The sequence below is a fragment of the Fundulus heteroclitus genome, chromosome 6 (assembly GCF_011125445.2).
Source record: "Fundulus heteroclitus isolate FHET01 chromosome 6, MU-UCD_Fhet_4.1, whole genome shotgun sequence".
Lineage (NCBI taxonomy): Eukaryota > Metazoa > Chordata > Actinopteri > Cyprinodontiformes > Fundulidae > Fundulus > Fundulus heteroclitus.
In genome coordinates this window covers 11073532-11089799 of record NC_046366.1, presented here as the reverse complement: position 1 = coordinate 11089799, position 16268 = coordinate 11073532, and the positions used below count along the sequence as shown (strand labels likewise).

Here is a 16268-nt window from a genome sequence, read left to right as displayed (position 1 = left end):
TCTGCGATCGCACAGTTCCGCTTCAAATGTGTGTATGTGTGTGTGTGTGTGTGTGTTAAACTACGTCAACTTGTGTGGCATGACGGTAATATCTGGCACGCATACATTATCCATCCTTTCTATTATCAAGAAATCACAGGAAGGAGAATTAAAGTGCTTTCAGTCTTGCAGCCGTTTCTGTGCAGACCAGAGCCATGCCCACCTCCCCGCCTCTCCCCCAGTCAGAGGTTAAGATAGCAATCAGGGCAGAAGCGCAGATGGAGAGAGGCATTTTAATAATATCTTAATATTCACAGAGGCTGGTAATTGTTAAACCACAGTCCAGTCCACACTGCTCATACTCCTGGTGTAATTCTGGAAAGGCATGCATGCAGTGACTACGAGAAGGAAAAGAAAGGCAACAAAAACTGCAAACTGGATTCTGCAGAGCCACTTTGGACAGTTATACATGTTTAATTATATAACTGTTGATGTATGTACTCGTTGATATATTATCTGTATTTTAATTTTCATTGTTCCTGTTTTTCCTGAAGTTAGGTGATATAGAACATGAGTATTTGTCACAAGACAGAGTGAAATATTTTTGTTTTCCTAACCTTCTTTGCACAGTCTATTTTTTTTATTAAATATTCATAAAGACAGAAGATATGTGTGTTTCCAAGCACCTTATTTGGATTCAGCTTTATGCCTAATTTGGAGAAGCTACAGCAAATAAGAAACACAAGAAGGTAAACAGTACAGTGCCTTGCAAAAGTATTCATACTGATTGAACTTCTTTCCTTTTGTTCATGTTGCAGACAATAAAGTACATGAGCAAACATACATGTACTTTATGACGATTTAATGTGATAGACTACCACATAGTAATGCAGAACTGCAAAAAAAAATAAATAAAATGTAAATCAAATTCTGAAATTAAATAAAATCCATTTCAGTTTTGTAGAACCATCTTTTGCCACAATTGCAGCTGAAAGTCTTCAGGGATATCCCTCAAGTTTTGCATACCTCGAAACTAAAATTTAAAGAGTTTTCCAGGCCTCTAAATAATTTTCTCCAGGATTTCCCTTTATTTCACCTTTATTATCATCTTCCCCACCAATTCTGACCCGCTTTCCTCTCCCTGCTAGAAAAGATAGAAAAACATCAGCATGATACTTCCACCACTATATTTCATTGTGTGGATGGTGTGTTCAAAATCATGTGCAATTCAGGTTTTCTACCACACATAGATATTTCCATAAAGGCTAAAAAAAAAAAAACATTTCTCTCATCTGATGAGAAAACTTCCTTCCTCAGGTTTGGTGTATTCTCTTCTTGTCTGAGGTAAATAACAAATGGAACTTGGAGGGCTTCCTCAACACTCTTAGAAAACAAGTTTTTTGTTGTAAAAGGACTAATAGTTTTCTTTTTGAAAGAATCACCCACCTGAGCTGTGGATTGCTGCACCTCCTCCAGTGTCACTCTGATTAATGCTCTTATTGTCCAGCCTGTCAGTTTAGGTGGAGGCCCATTTATTGCTCGGTCTGAAGTTGTGCCTTACCTTCTCCATGAATGCTCTCAGAGATCTCTGAAACCTGGATGATTGTTTTGTAACCTAAGTATGTGTGCAACTTTCTCCCTGCCCTGTCTGCTGTTCTCCTTTGTCTTTATGATGCTCTTTGTTCACTAATATTCTCTATCAAGCCTCAGGGAATAGCGTGAGGCCTTTATAGAACAGCTGGATTTACACCAAGATTATATTACCCACGTCAGGTCCATTATAAATTTGGTGATTTCTGAAAGCAACTGGATTTTGATTAAACACGTCAGAGTAAACGTTGCTTGATACATATGTAAACCCCTTTTTTCAGATTTTCTGTTGTGAAAAACTAACCTTGTATTTCAGAAGTGTTCAATTCTTTGTGTGTATTTAATGCATAAAATCACAGGCAAAACAATAAAAATATACTAAAAAGTTTGTCTATACTGTTGTAAGAAAAAAATATGTAGCTTGTGCAAAAAGTTTATAACTTGTGTAATTATTTAAAAGAATACAAAACTTTGTTTACACACATAAATTATTATTTGTAGATGCACAAAGATAAACTTCTCAAACATTTTAGTTTACAATGTGGAACATTGTATTTACAACTACACATTCTGATTTACAAGCACAAATATATATATGACTGGAATTGAAGCCATGGAGGCAATGAAAATGACATTGTCATATCCAATACAAAATTAGTATATAACCGATTACCTTTTGTCTCCAGGGTTTCTGTGTATCAGCCAGCTGAACAATAAAAGGACTTAATATCAAACTTTCCTGGCAGATTTGCATGCTTCTTGTTATACATTAATCTATACATTTAACTATCAACCAATCCTTGTTACACACTTCTCAGGTTAGAGTCTAAGGCATACGGGCTGATGAAAGTGACACCAGAGACACAAGTGACCTTTTTAATCATGGTAGGTAAGACACTGAGTCAGCGCCTCATCTTAGTGATTGTTTCCTAAATCTTTCTAGCTCTGTTCAGATCTACTATCATTCTGTTTCATTTGTTTAGCTGAACACTTCTATTTACCGTTTGCTGATTGGTTTTCATTTTAGTGTATTGACTCGAAATATTTAGAATATCTTTCAGTCAAAAAAGTCTCCAATTTTACCTGCGCAAATTCTCAGCATGTTCACCATTTTTGATTTTTATTTATGTAAGTGTTTATATTTATATGTTGTAGAGTTGTTTCTGAATCAAATAGTTTTTATCTCTAGGAGCCTGCCAGCCACAGTCACATGAAACTGCTCCGCCACAGATGCTGCTGCAGCTGTGCAGCAGTCATCATTCGTGTCAGATTCTGACCCGCACTATTTTCTCCTGACAACTTGCCATCCATCTATCCATGCCATTTGTGCTGTCTGTCTGATACATGAGGGAGTTGATATGTACTGTTGTCACTGGGCATGTCAGGATACTCCATGCTTGTAGGAGAAAAGTTTTTGGATCTCGGATGAAATGTTGGACATATTTTTTTTCATACTGGATTCTTCTACGTTCTTTAAAGCACGACTGATAAAAAGCCATGGAATATAAACACTTGGTTGTAAATATGGAGTACAAAATGACTCGTGGTATGTAAGACAAATGTGATGACAGTGTTGTTTAAGAAGAGAATTGTCTAACCCAAAGGTAATTTACAATATATAGTTCTGTATTTTATCTCACAATCATCAATGGTAAATAGCTTGTACTTAGCGCTTTATCAAGTCTGTACGTCCTATACACGTACACACATATGATCCCACACTATTCACTTATTAGTAAATTATTTGTATTACATGTCATGGACAAAGGATTTTGCAGGGGCACAAACATTCCAGCTGTTTTTTTTTATGTGTGTGTGTGGCATCTTACTAAATAACAACTGTAATCTAATTCAAAGGCTTTTGGTAGGAAATACATCAAATTTAAGACTCAAGTTTTAGTGTTTTTTTTCTTCGCATCTTCTGCATTTTGCTCTGCCATACTGTATATCAATTTCTGACTTCTTAACTCATAATGATCAGAATTAATCACATTCTTTTGGCTTTTGCCACTTACTCTCCCAGTTTTGGAGAAATAACTACGCGTTCTCGATAAGGTTATTTATTTTTATGATCTTTGAAACACTCCTTATCACTTTTGCCTTGTGACGCTTGTTTCATCATGTTAGACTATAAACAGATAATCTCCAGATCTCTTTATGATTTTTTTTGGAAAGAAATGAAAGTCTGTTTCCAAATTGTTGGCATGACAAACTGTTATTTCTGGTCCATTAGAAGACATGCTGCACTCCCTGACCTATTTGTTGTAATGCCAAAAGGGTAAGATGTTGCTCTTTTCATTTTCTTCTACTGCACTAAAATTGCCACTAGCTCGCTTTTCAGCCCCTGTGTTTTCATCTCAACGTATACAACCCAAACATGTTTGATTTTGGAGAATGAGAAGTTCTTGGGTTGGCATGGATTTACATGAATACAAACATTTCTGAGTTGGTTTTCTCCTAAATACATGTGCAACACAGCTCTTTGTTTGAGAGAGCTAGTATTTTACCTAAAATCGCTGCTCTTTAAGAGATAGTGACCCACTAAAGCTCTGTATTATCTAAATAAACAGATTAGGGACGGTGAGGCCATGTTATTCCAAAACTAATCTGACTTCTTAACATTGAAGGTTTTGTTTTACGTGGTTTTCTCTTAAATGAGGTAGATAGAAAATGGAAAAATAAAGCTCAGGTTTTTTTAAACATGGCGCTCACCACATTTTGATTTGTTGTTGGTCTCCATGGAACCACCTCTAGCTCCTGAAGAAAGCAGCGCTTTCCTGCGGCTTTGGTTAGAATTGGAGCCAATAGAACACTAGTTATTGGGTAGCAGAGCCAGAGACAGCGGGGGTGAAAATTCAAAGATCTGGTTTGGTGGAAAAAACTCAAATAAACCTCTGTATGCCGGAGCTATCAAGACCTCCTGGCTCCACTGGAGAAAAACTACAATATGTGCGGAAAAAATGTACTGAACTGGACTGTCCATTCCCAAACATGCCTTCAGTCAGGATGTTAGACGAGCTAGAGTGTTCATAAAATTGTAAACATTGTTTTTTTTTTTTTTCCACAGAACTTTCATCCCAGTGAGCATCACTAATGGTTAACACCCACGAGAGGCAGATGTTAAAAAAGTATTTTTTCTACCCTTTTTTATAAACTCTCTTTTCAGGAGTTCTGTTCAAAAATCACATGCAAAGATGGTAACCTATGCGCAAAGCATGTAATGGCCATAGCTCATTCATGCATCCCCAGCCAGTGTATTGGATAATTATACACTCCATTAATTTATTGCTTTTGTGTATGTGTTAGTTATTAGCTCTCCAATGAAGTAGACAGCACCCACCCAATTTGTAGAGTTTAATTACAGTGTAACCATCTAGAGTGGGAAAGAGAGTACGGGGGTAGAAAAAGAATACAGATAAAGCACAGTTTTCAGTTTTTAACCTTTTTCTCTCACATTTAAATGCCACAGATCTTCACATACATTCTAATATGAAAGATACCAAAGAACAAAGCTATTCAACCCAACCTAGACCCATGTGTACAAGTAATTGCCCTGTAGAATAACACTGAGTTGTCCCTCTCTTGGCAGCAACAACCACCCTCAAGTGTTTCTGGCAACTGCCATTGAGCCTGTCACATTACTTTGGATGAATTTTTGCCCAGTCTTCTTTGAAGGATTGATTGAAGTCAGCCACATTGGAGAGGTTTCAGAAAAAAATGGCATCTTTAAGGTCAAGCCACACCATCTTAATCAGATTTAAGTCTAGCGTTGGGGGTTTATGGTTCCGTCAGTTATGGCAAGTGATATAGCTTCTTAGCAAAGCAGCTTTAGACCGTCATACTACCACCATCCTTTTGCAACTGTTGGTATAGTGATCCTTTTTGAAAGGCTGTGTTTGTTTTAGACCTGTCCACAGAACATTTTTTCCATAGGTTTTGGCAAATGTTAGATGGGTCTCTGTTCTTTTTCTGGGAACCTTTTCTAGAAAACTGATTCCAGTGCTAAACTGGTAATAGGGCTCACTTAGCACCAGTTCTTTGTGCTTTCAGTGCTGCAAACTCTGGAACTGCCCCCCCCCACCCCCCCAAAAAAAAAAAACTGATGTAAACCAATCTCTAGTTCATTGCTGGACTAACCTTGCGCTCACACTGAATGTGGTGCAGTTACCATTGCGGCGCCACAAGCAACCCAGATAATGGAAAGAGCCCATTCCATCAGCAGCTACAGGAGGCATCACAGGGAACATTGTGAAAAATGTTTTATAAAGTAAAACACTGCGTGTCACACTCCAGGCCTGGGTGCAGGGCCGGGTTTTCTCTCTCTCTCTTCTCTGCAGGGTGTGACGGGCAGGTGCTTCTCATCACAACTAATTGGAGCCCTTCTTAAGGAGCAGAGGCCAGGAGGAGGGCGTCAGTTCTTTCTCGCTTCCAGCGTGGTACATGACCGAACTTACCCTGTTCCGAGTTCTCTGCAAACTAAACCTAACATTTGTGTCTCCGTTGTTTTTCCTTCAGAACCTTTCGCCTACGCCACAGATACCTCAAGCCTGGAACCCTAGGGCAACTGAACGTTCCCTGATCGCCTGCCAGTGCAAGCCCTCCTCCTAGAGCTCACCTGCCTGTCCACCCTCAAGCCATCTGCACAAGAGAGCATCTCAGGATTTTCACCCGGACCCAGGACATCACCCCTCCTGGTCCTTGGCAAGCCTCCGACTCAGTGAGTTTAGCAACCTCCACATCCTCAGCAGCCACAGGCTGTTTCTCACAGTTTTCTCTCACCTCTCCAAGCAGACCAGAAGACTATCAAACCGGACACCACCAACACCTGAGACCCTGCACTCTAAACAATAACCAGATCAATAAACCAGATTCAACTAAACTGTTTTGTCTCCGTGGTTGCCCTGATTCTGAGTCGTTCTATTCTAACATGACAGAAAGAACTGACCAGTCTGACTCAGGGGCGCAACTGCGGAGCGCAGTTTCCCATCAGGGGTTATTGCTAGGACAGCATGAGGCTCTATTACAAACCATGAGCCAACAGCAGACGCAGCTTGTTCAAGCCGTGAGCTCACTAACTCACGAGATTCAGGACCTAAGAGGACAGTTAAGCAGGAATCAACCTACCTCTTCTTCTCCCCCAGTTGTCCAACCTCCCGCTGATATCGTGCCGGCTCCGATCCCTGGTGTCGGGGTGTCCGCTCCTACTCCAGAACCCTTCTTTGGTGAGCTGAATAAATCCAGGGGCTTCTTATTGCAGTGCTCCTTAGTTTTCTGTCGCTCCCCTCAGTCCTTTCCAGATGACGCTGGAAAGATTTCTTATATTGTCGGTCTCCTCAGAGATAGAGCCCTGAGTTGGGCGGAGTCATTTATCGACGAAACAAGTATTCTCAGTCTTAGTTATGCCGACTTCTTAGCACAGTTTAAAAGAACTTTCTCCTCCTCGTTAAGCGAGGAGGAAGCTGCTAAGAGACTGTGGTCCCTGAAACAGGGAGGTCGCTCGGTAGCTGACTTCGCGGTCGAGTTTCGAACCCTGGCTACTCAGGCAGGTTGGGACGCCCTGGCTCTTAAAGCGGCATTCCTTAACGGACTCACCGAAAAATTAAAAGATGAACTAGCCACTCGAGACAAACCCCGAGACCTAGAGGAGCTTATCGCTCTAGCTGTTCGGGTGGATGACCGGCTCCGTGAAAGAGCCCGTGAGAGACGGGGGCAGGACCCTCCTCCGGCGCGACGCCTCACCTCTCCCGCCTTAGTCACGCCTCCCAGTTTCCGTCCAGCCCTCTCAGAGAGCCAACCATTGGAAGAACCCATGCAACTAGGTAGAGCTCACCTATCCCCGGAAGAAAGAGATAGGCGTATGAGGGCTAAACAGTGCCTCTACTGTCGCGCCTCCGGGCATTTTCGTTTTGACTGCCCCATTCGCCCAAAAGATCCGGCCCGCCAGTAGTCCAGGGGATACTGGCGGGCGCATGTTCTGAGACCCCCGCTCCCCGATTACTTTTACAATCCGTTATCTGTCTTCAAGACTCTCAACATCCGGTCTCAGCTCTTATTGATTCAGGCTCTGAGCAAAGCCTTATTGATCCAGTCTTAGTTAATAGACTCCACATACCTGTTCGTTTGTTACCATCCCCAGTCTCAGTTGTTGCTTTGGATGGCAGTCCCCTAGCCACCATTACCCATCAGACACTTCCACTTAAATTTATCTCTTCCGGTAATCATCACGAGAACCTTTCTTTTTTTGTTTTTCCCACTAAACACTCTCCTGTTGTTTTGGGTTACTCATGGTTGGTGGCCCACAACCCTCACATTAATTGGAGGGAGTCACGAATAGAAACATGGAGCTCCAGTTGTCTGGCATTGTGTCTCCAGTCAACCCTTCCCCCGTTCTTCGATTGGTCCTGTCTCCCCTGAGGTTCCTCCCGATCTGTCCTTAGTTCCACCCGAGTATCTTCATCTCCGACGTGTTTTTAGCAAAGACTTAGCTCTAAGCCTTCCACCTCATCGTCCCTATGACTGTTCCATAGATCTCCTTCCAGGGGCCCCCCTGCCGTCAGCCCGTCTTTATAAACTGTCTCAGTCGGAACAGGGAGCCATGGAGAAATGTATAGCTGAGTCATTGAAAGCGGGCATTATTCGCCCATCGTCCTCTCCGGTTGGGGCAGGTTTTTTCTTTGTTCAAAAAAAGGATAAAACACTTCGTCCTTGCATAGATTACAGAGGCCTTAATCAGATAACCATTAAAAACAAATACTCCTTACCCCTTCTGGCTTCAGCCTTTGAAACTGTACGTGGGGCCACCATCTTCACCAAGTTGGACCTCCGTAACGCTTACCATTTGGTCCGTATAAGGGAGGGGGATGAATGGAAAACGGCTTTCAAGACACCGATCGGCCACTTCGAGTACCTGGTCATGCCTTTCGGTTTAACAAATGCCCCAGCCGTCTTCCAAGCCCTCATAAACGATGTACTCAGAGACTTCATTAATCATTTTGTGTTTGTTTATTTAGACGACATCCTCATTTTCTCCAAAGACCCCAAACAACATCAGCAGCACGTACGCCAGGTCCTCCAGCGGCTCCTAGAGAACCGTTTATTTGTTAAGGCAGAGAAATGTGAGTTCCACCGTGAGTCCATAAGTTTCCTTGGCTTCATCTTTGAGGGTGGACAGGTGAAGACCGATCCAGCCAAAGTCAAGGCTGTGGAGGACTGGCCCACACCCAAGACCCGAAGAGACCTCCAACGTTTCCTTGGTTTCGCCAATTTTTATAGAGTGTTTATCAAGGACTTTAGTGTCATTGCCTCACCCCTTTCGGCCCTCACTTCCACCAAGACAACCTTCACTTGGACCCCTGCAGCCGATCAGGCTTTTCGTTTCCTCAAGGAGAGGTTCACACAAGCCCCCATCCTGACATACCCAGATCCGTCGGCCCAGTTCACTATGGAGGTTGATGCTTCTGATACAGGAGTTGGGGCCATCCTCTCCCAGATGTCTGCCTCTGATGGCAAACTCCATCCCTGCGCTTTCTTTTCTAGGCGTTTCTCTCCAGCCGAGAGAAACTACGACGTGGGAGATCGTGAGCTGCTGGCCATAAAACTGGCTCTAGAGGAGTGGCGCCACTGGCTGGAGGGGACGGAGTTGCCAATTATTATCTGGACAGATCATAAAAACCTTTCCTACATCCAGTCTGCTAAACGCCTTAACTCTCATCAGAGCCGTTGGGCACTGTTTTTTTCACGTTTTAATTTTACCATTACCTACCGCCCAGGCTCAAAGAACGTTAAACCAGACGCACTGTCCCGACAGTTCCCGGCCACTCCTGACTCCACTGACCCAGAGACCATCATCCCAAAACCCTGCATCATTGGGGCTGTCACCTGGGAATTGGAGAGGCAGATTCAACGGGCGCTGGAGAACGAACCTGACCCTGGAGGCGGTCCTCCCCATCGACTCTATGTTCCATCAGCTGTCCGTTCCCAGGTAATTCGCTGGGGGCATTCCTCCAGGTTCTCTGGTCACCCTGGCTCCTCTCGCACAATCGCCCTAATTAGACGATATTTTTGGTGGCCATCCCTAAACAAGGACGTTTATGAGTTTGTTTCTGCATGTCCTGTTTGTGCCCGCAACAAGGGTTCCAGCAGACCGCCTACGGGCCTTCTGCAGCCTCTACCCACACCTAGCCGTCCCTGGTCACACATAGCCTTGGATTTTGTCACCGGTCTACCTCCATCCAATCACAAGACAGTCATCCTCACCATCATTGATAGGTTCTCTAAGGCATGCCATCTGATACCTCTGACCAAACTTCCATCCGCTCACCAGACCGCCAGACTGTTGTTCAACCATGTGTTCAGAATCCATGGCCTGCCAGTAGAAATTGTCTCCGACCGCGGCCCGCAATTTACTTCCCAAGTCTGGCGTAACTTCTGTCAATGCCTGGGGGCTAAGGTCTCACTTACATCCGGATTCCATCCCCAGTCTAATGGCCAGTGCGAAAGGCTCAATCAGGAGTTGGAGAATACCCTCCGCTGTGTCTGCTCCCACAGCCCCACCTCCTGGAGCCAGCTCCTTGCATGGGTGGAGTATGCACATAACTCGCACATTTCTGCAGCTACTGGTTTGTCCCCTTTTGAGGCATCCCTGGGCTATCAGCCCTCACTCCTTCCCTCCTCCTTCCCCGACTCTACCATTCCATCCGTCAGGTCGTACCTTCAGCAGTGCCGCAAAGTCTGGGATCGGACCAAGGCCGCCCTTGAGCGCACCTCCGTTCGCAACAAGAGGTTTGCGGACCGCAAACGACTCCCGGCACCCACCTACTCCCCGGGACAAGAAGTGTGGTTATCTTCTAAAGACTTTCCACTAAAGGCAGTGTCCAAGAAACTGGGCCCTAGGTTTCTTGGTCCCTTTAAGATCCTTCGCATTGTCAGTCCTACAGCTGTTCGGCTCAAACTTCCACCTCACCTTCGTGTACACCCCACATTTCATGTGTCTCAAATTAAACCCGTCACCTCTAGCCCGTTGTGCCCGCCTGCCAGACCCCCTCCACCCACCCGGATTGTGGATGGTCACCCCGCCTTCACGGTTCGTCGGATAGTGGCTTCCAGACGCCGTGGTCGTGGCTTCCAGTATCTGGTGGATTGGGCAGGGTACGGTCCTGAGGAACGATCCTGGGTGCCTCGTTCATTAATTTTAGACCCAGACCTCATCTCAGCCTTCGAGGCCTCCTCCACTGGACGGCCGCCAGGGGGCGTCCGTTAAAGGGGGGGTGCTGTCACACTCCAGGCCTGGGTGCAGGGCCGGGTTTTCTCTCTCTCTCTTCTCTGCAGGGTGTGACGGGCAGGTGCTTCTCATCACAACTAATTGGAGCCCTTCTTAAGGAGCAGAGGCCAGGAGGAGGGCGTCAGTTCTTTCTCGCTTCCAGCGTGGTACATGACCGAACTTACCCTGTTCCGAGTTCTCTGCAAACTAAACCTAACATTTGTGTCTCCGTTGTTTTTCCTTCAGAACCTTTCGCCTACGCCACAGATACCTCAAGCCTGGAACCCTAGGGCAACTGAACGTTCCCTGATCGCCTGCCAGTGCAAGCCCTCCTCCTAGAGCTCACCTGCCTGTCCACCCTCAAGCCATCTGCACAAGAGAGCATCTCAGGATTTTCACCCGGACCCAGGACATCACCCCTCCTGGTCCTTGGCAAGCCTCCGACTCAGTGAGTTTAGCAACCTCCACATCCTCAGCAGCCACAGGCTGTTTCTCACAGTTTTCTCTCACCTCTCCAAGCAGACCAGAAGACTATCAAACCAGACACCACCAACACCTGAGACCCTGCACTCTAAACAATAACCAGATCAATAAACCAGATTCAACTAAACTGTTTTGTCTCCGTGGTTGCCCTGATTCTGAGTCGTTCTATTCTAACATGACACTGCGCTTCAACAACAACAAAATAGCGGATGCCCATCAGATTAAATTTACTGTCGCACATCTTCCCACAGTTTATTTTGATATCGCCTGTCACAGAGTTTAAGTACCGTAAGTCAATAAGCTGCTTACACTCGGTTAATTTCTACCGAATCCATGAATGCCATTTCAGAATCACATTGTTCACACTGTTGTTCTGTTAATATTTACGGGAGGGTTGATAAATCTGGCACTTTTTTCATATAGGAGCATGTTGTTTTGGCTAGGCTTTTTGACTTAACTAATAAAAGCATTGTTTGAAAATGTTATTTTTTATTTACGCAGGCAATCGTACATTTTTTAAATTAGTTTGAGTATTTGAAGTGTTAAAATAAAGAACAAAAGGAAACATCTATAAGGCAAGGCCAGGCAAGGCAAGGCAAATTTATTTATATAGCACAATTTAGTACCCAGACAATGCAAAGTGCTTTACATGATTAAAATACAGGAAATAAAGCAGGAAAAAAGCAAGTAGGAAAAAGCAGCTGGATTATATATTAAAAAAATTAGACTGTTTAACTAGTGCAGTCGAACGCAGTCCTAAACAAATGTGTTTTTAGTCTTGATTTAAAGGAACTTAGGCTTTCAGCATTTTTAAAGTTTTCTGGAAGCTTGTTCCAGATAAGTGGAGCATAGGAAATAAATGCTGCTTCTCCGTGTTTAGTTCTGGTTCTAGGTATGCAGAGAAGGCTGGAGCCAGAAGACCTTAGTGGTCTGGAGGGTTGATACACTGATAATAAGTCTGTGATGTATTTAGGTGCTAAGCCATTCAGGGACTTATAGACTAATATAAGGGGCAATTGCATTTTCATACCATTGTATGTACATGTAAACACATTTGAAACCACACTATTCATTTATATGTAACATGACAAACTATACATGTCATGGACAAAGACTTTTGCGGTGACATAAATGCCAGTTTTGCTTGTGTGGCTTTTAATCGAACAGCAAATTTGATCAAATGCAAAGGCTCTTAGTAGCAAATACATTAAGTTAAAGAGGCATTTTGCCCTGCCATGCTGGATTTGAACTTTCGTCTTATGATAATCCATTCATGTCTCTTTATTGATCAGAATTGATCACATTCTTTTGGCTTTTGCCGCTTACTCTCCCATTTTTTTTTTTTTTTTTTTGGAAATAACTAAATGTTCTTAATGTGGTTATTATTTTTTATGATCTTTGAGACACTTTTGCCTTGTGATGCTTGTTTCATCATTTTAGACCATAAACACATCATCTCCAGATTTGCTTGTAAATGTTTTTTAGGGTAAAAATAGTCTGTTTCCAAATTGTTGGCACGACAAACTGTTATTTATGCTTCATTAATCTCAATGCTAAATTCCTGTTATGTGAGGCTAATTTGCAGCGGAGCGACACAATTTGCTTGCATTTATTTGAATGTAAATGCTGCTTACACAACTTTATAATAATTTCCAACAGAGATGTCCTGATTTCTTGTGCCTGATCCAAGTCATTTAAGAATATATTGCTGCCAGTAGCGAGTCTTATTTCAATTCCTGAGGACACACTCTTTGACATTTTCCAATCTTTGTAGCATCTCATTGACAGACCAAAGAGGGGTCTATCCAGTGTGCCATGAAGCTAAGCAACGATATTGAGCAAACCTCCCTAACTTCAAATATCTTCAAAGATAATAACTTGAAAATATATAACATACTATAAAAGTGATGGTGAATGTTTGCTCTAGCTTAAATAGAGCTGTGACAGCTGTTTAGAGTTGAGAGGGTGTACCTACTCTTGCTCCAGAAGCTCCAAAAAGTGATAAAAAAGAACATTATTCTCCATCATACCGATGTTTTCCCTCCCCTATTTTGTATTTATGTTTGCCTCTTTGCTGTTTCTTGGATACCTATGTTCTCTATCCGTAATTTCCTGTAAAGTGAGTTGCCTCTCTTGCTTTACTTCCATAGTTGGCTCAGTGGACTTGCTTCTTTTAAATGCAGTATAAAATTGGTGACGTGCAATGTTGCTGTCACCACTCCCGTGCTACATAGCAAAGTTTGCAAGTAACGGGTAAACTGCTTTCATGTTCTGTGTTAAAGTAGCTTCAAGCTGCAGACAAGTGATACTGTTTAAACTTCTTCTATTTCATGGTTGAACTTAATCACCAGAGTTCAATGAAATCAAGGATTTATTATCTGCAAATTACTGTCAGAAATGCCTAATATTAATAATAACCATCAAGTAAATTATTAAATGTAAAACTGTAGCAGATATGAAGGTGGGTAGTTTTCTTTTGACTCCTTGTAAAGTATTTGAGACTATATTTTAAAGTAAGAAAAAAGTAGTTCTTTAGTTGGCTAATAGTTTTGCCAGTATCTTAAGAACATAGGAGAAAAAACATAAACAAAGATGAATTTTTTTGTCCAATTTGCAAAGTTATTTGTCTTTTATGTCCAATTTAATTGTAAAGGTAAAAAAAAAAATCACTATGGAAACCTTCTACAGTTCAGGCTTCATCCAAGCCTTACATCAAGTACAATGCAAATTTCTAGTTGTGTACAGCATGCAATGACTGTACTCTAGAGCAGAAGAAATGTGTTGTCTGACCGATAAGGCCTTTTTTGCACTTTAACAGACCAGTCTTGGTTTGTTGCTTGGTGCAGAGGGTATTATGGTTTAGGGCCATTTTTCAATAGTTGGGCTGAGGCACATAGTTCCAGTGAAAAGAACGCTTTATGCCTCAGGGTAGAAACACATTCTGGACAATTTTATGCTCCCAACTTTGTAGGGACAGTTAGGGATGCTGCCTTGTTCCAAGATGACTGTGCATCAATGTACAAAGATTGATATAGACATGGAAAGTTTTATATGCAAGAATTTTATTGGTCCTCCTGATCTCAACCTGCGATTTTGATAAATTAGAACAGACTGTGAGCAGGCCTTGTTCTCCAACAGTGTCTGACCTCGCAAATGCATTTCTGGAGAAATGTTCAAAAACTCCCATAAAACACACTCCTAAACCTCGTGGAACGCTTTTTTTTTCTGGAAGAGATTAAGCTGTTATAGCTGCAACTGGTGGGTTAACATATTATGTTCATATCTTTATAAAGATGAATCAATAGTTTTAGCCGCATAATGTACTTTTCTATAACCAATCTTCTTTTTTTTCAAACAGGTCTAGAAAATACAAACAAAATGCAATACTTTTTCATATTGTGTAGGATCCCTGGCTATGTCTTTATTTTATGTAGAAATGTTAGTTTTAATACACCTATGTGGTTGTCATCATTGTTTTTTAGTGTTTATTGATACATCTTATTTCTGTTTCCTTGTGGGTCTTTGAGTAACAGAAAAGGCTATCATAAATGACTGAAATCCCACCCTGTAACACCAAATAATAACCCTCAGAAAAAGGCCGCCACAGAGAGAAAGGTCTGCAGAGCTCGGTACAAAGACATGTGAGGGAGCGCAAGTGTCCGATATCCTAATAGCAGGATCAGACAAGGGCTACAAAGAAAGAGTGAAATCATTAGGATGCAAATGAGAGGGAACAATTAGAATGTGTGCAAGAGATTGAAAGAGATACTGTATGAAAGGCGGAGGACGAAATTGAGTCATCTTTGCTTTCACTGAGGTTTTGCTCTCAAAGCAGCTGTCACATGGTGGCTGTCAAAGATCTGGGTGACGGGTGCAATTAATTTCACAGTGATGACTATTTCACTAGCCACAAGAATTTGGTTTTACAATGCAGGAACTCAGCCTTCCCTCCAAACCACTTAATGCAGCTTTTGACAAATGCATGAAGACAAGGACAGGCATGGCTCATGCCTTCTATGCCTTTGGGAGGACAAGTTGCAATTTCAACCTTAAATACCTACCTTAATTTAAAATCCTGAACTCTATATTTCAAGTGTGCTTAGTGTTAGAAATAAAAAAAAGTGAGCATTTCTTGACAGCAGACAAAATAAACCAAGGGTACTGCTCTGTTTTTTTTAAGTGTGACATAAATTCAGTTGTCCTCTTTTTCTATTTTTACATCCTCTATTTATTTGGCTTTTCTTATCAGTCCCACAGTTTTGTCCATCAGTGACTGGAGAAGATTTGCAACCCTTTGTTAGCTGCTGTCTTAGTTCTTGAGTCTCTTCATAAAACAGAAATATGTAGTAGCTCGAGTCAAAGCCATGACCAAATAAAATCCAGCCAAGTCTCTTCCAGGGAACCCATCCATTCACATCATAAAAATGGCTTTCTATTTGTGTTTTCAATGCTTTGGACCATTGTTGGCCGTTTGACTCGTCTCAGGTACTGGTATATCCCCCCTCCTCTCCATAAATCCCCCTTTCATCTCTTTTTCTGCTTTTTTCCTCTTTAACTCAGCCTCTTGCCATCTCTTTGAACGTTTTGTGGTGCATCATGTGAGATTTATTTCCAAATACACGATAGCAAAATGTACTCCGCATCTCTTTGGTTTGAGGAGGGATTTACTCCTTGTTAAGAAGAGTTATGTACACTGTGACGTTTTACACCCTGACTCTTGTTCTTTGACATATTTCACCTGAGCCTTCACCTAATCCTTACCTGAATCCCTGGCTCAGACACACTTTTAAGAAGAGAAGAAAGAAATCTCATATGATATTTGACATTAACCTTTTCACACTTGAGGTTACAGAGTATTTTTCATAACCTTTTACAGACATGGAAAAATTTCTTAGCATCCATCCATCCATCCATCCATTTCTTAGCACCCCGTGGTAAAGATGTGTATTCATAATCT

The 16268-nt window shown here is 42.3% G+C and overlaps 1 long non-coding RNA gene across 1 annotated transcript; it reads left to right on the top strand.

Moving 5' to 3' along the window:
• The first annotated feature begins 6010 nt into the window (after positions 1-6010).
• On the top strand, positions 6011-6448 carry LOC118563420. The gene is made up of 2 exons (XR_004931213.1): positions 6011-6286; positions 6361-6448. It is a non-coding gene; the product is annotated as an uncharacterized LOC118563420 (long non-coding RNA).
• Positions 6449-16268: the final 9820 nt, after the last annotated feature.